The sequence below is a fragment of the Chiloscyllium plagiosum genome, unplaced genomic scaffold, assembly GCF_037043375.1.
Source record: "Chiloscyllium plagiosum isolate Xiang-an unplaced genomic scaffold, Cpla_swu_hap1 HiC_scaffold_43, whole genome shotgun sequence".
In the NCBI taxonomy this organism is placed as follows: Eukaryota; Metazoa; Chordata; class Chondrichthyes; order Orectolobiformes; family Hemiscylliidae; genus Chiloscyllium; species Chiloscyllium plagiosum.
The window spans coordinates 45,857,885-45,860,384 of record NW_028270181.1 but is presented as its reverse complement, the minus strand read 5'-3'; positions in this window follow the sequence as shown (position 1 = coordinate 45,860,384).

Sequence of the window (2,500 nt, the reverse complement as noted above, 5' to 3'; positions counted from 1 at the left end):
CCTTGATCCGCGGCTCCACATAGATTGTCCATCCAAACTTCTTCACAAACCCAACTAACGCATCTATAATTTTATTGTGCCTCTTAATCCGCATACTCTTCACATAAGGGCACCATCCCGAAATATGCGCTACCGTCTCCGAAACTTCATTACACCGTCTACAGTTTTTGATATTGAATGGTCTGCCATAAGACAACGACGCACTTGTTGGATACAAGTTGGTTCTTAACAAAAGTGAACTAATCACTTTGGACGATTTCATGAATTGAATTCTCTGCAGCCAACTGTTGGATATACTATCGTTTTTAAAGTAGTGAATTCCTGCCCCTTGGCAGGGAAGGGCCATCCATTTTTGCATCTCAAGTGCCCTCCAACGTGCGTAGTTAGTACTCGCATACTCCTCCAAACCGTCTTCATTACTATCATTGATAGTATCCATCTCTTCCGATCCTCGAATAATGTTCGGGTTCCAAATATTCTCGATAATTTTCAACTTACTCAATCTGTGCATTCTTTCCACCACGCTACTTCCATTAAGGCGAAATGATGCATGCAACACCTTGTCTTCTGACTTCAGTAACGTCCCATACTTCCTCATTATCGATATCGGAATAAACATTGACAGCCGACTTATGGCAAGGCCGCCGTCACGAGATTTGGCATATAAAATACCATCTGTGATGGATTGTGGAAGGTGTAAGATCTCTTTAATCGCGCACTTAATAATATTATCCAATCTATTTAAATAATTTAAAGAAACCTCCGATAAAACCAAGTAATAAAATAATCTAGTATTAAAATACGTTTTTAAAAGTTCTATTTTTTGGACGGGTTTAAAGGGGAGAACTCTTTAAATTCCCCAACCATATCTCCAGTTGACTCTCCCAATTAGCTTTGCTGATCCCCAACCAGGGGTCGATCTTAGCCCCTAAATACTTGTCCGTAGTCCCAGGCTCTATAAACTGTGTATTCCCGTCATTAAACCTCCAATTTGGCCTATCATTAAATATAAATGTCTTATTTTTACAGGTGAAGTAAAATCCTTTTGTCTTTTTAACATTAACCTCTAGCCCCATATTTCTACAAAACCTTTCAACTATCTTTAAATTAAACACCATCCCTTCATACGACTCACTAATCAGGGCGATGTCATCTGCAAACGCCAATGTTGTACAATGACACCTATTCCCTTCCTCTCCCAGAAATATTCCCGTTTGTTTTTCCTCGATGGTGCAAATCAGTGGATCCATAATGATATTAAATAGAATTGGTGATAAAGCATCACCTTGCTTTACTCCGCGTAGAATTGGAATATTTTCGGTTTTACTATTAAAACCTTCAACATGGGTAACGTTCCCTTCATATAGATCCTTAATTAATTGTATAAATAATATCGGGAGCTGAAGTCTTTTAAGCACAGTAACTATTAGTCTATGTCCCACGGTATCAAAAGCCTTGGCTAAGTCTATAAAGACTACAGCCAGATCCCTTCTATTTCTTTTCGCCCCATTTATAATATTTTCCAATATTTTAATATTTTCCTCGCACCCCGAGATACCTGTCATAAACCCTTTTTGTCGCTTGTTTAAAGTAATTACTTTACTCAACCTATTCGCCATAATTTTGGTAAAAATCCTGAGCAATATTGGGCCGATTGTAATCGGCCTCCAGTTATTAATGTCTTTCAAATCTTCCTCGTTGCTCACTTTCGGAATAAGCACTGTCCTACTGACCTTAAGTTGGTCTGGAATCTTACCCTTTATAACCCATATAGAATATAACCTGGGCAGCAGCGAATTATCCTTATTAAAGACTTTAATTATATCTCCCAGCGTCACCCCATCCGGCCCCGCAGCGGTTTTCACATCTATCGCCTTAATGGCATGATCGATGTCCTCCACCGTTATGGGACCGGTTAGAGCAACGAGCTGGGACCCTTCTTCCTGACTTCCTGGCGGTGGGGTCAGGCTTAGGGTGAGTGTTCGGTTGCTGGGTAGCGAAAGGGTTAGACTTAGGTTTAGTGTTCGGGTTCCCGTTTTGGTAATGTTTGATCTGCATTTTCCAAGGTGGCGAATCCAAGGCTTCAGAGGGAAGTTGAGTGCTCGGAAGCGGGTTGCCCGGTCGGATTTGACCCGGCGGTTCTGCGGATGGTCTAGCCTTCGAGAGCGGGCCGGCCTCCGCGTTCAGGCCGATTTTCATGCATTTCCAGCGGTGGCAAGTGGTCCAAACTGTGATGGGAGCGAATGTGACTGCTCATAACTACTTTGAGACTTCTAAGCCGGGTCGCCCGGTCGGATTTGACCCGGCGATGCTGCGGATGGTGTCGCCTTCGAGGGCGGGCCGGCCCCCGCATTCAGGCCGACTTTCATGCATTTCCAATGTTGGCAAGTGGTCCAAATTGTGATGGGAGTGAACTTGACTGCTCATACCGACTTTGAGACTTCTAAGCCGGGTCGCCCGGTCGGATTTGACCTGGCGGTTCTGCCGACGGTCTCACCTT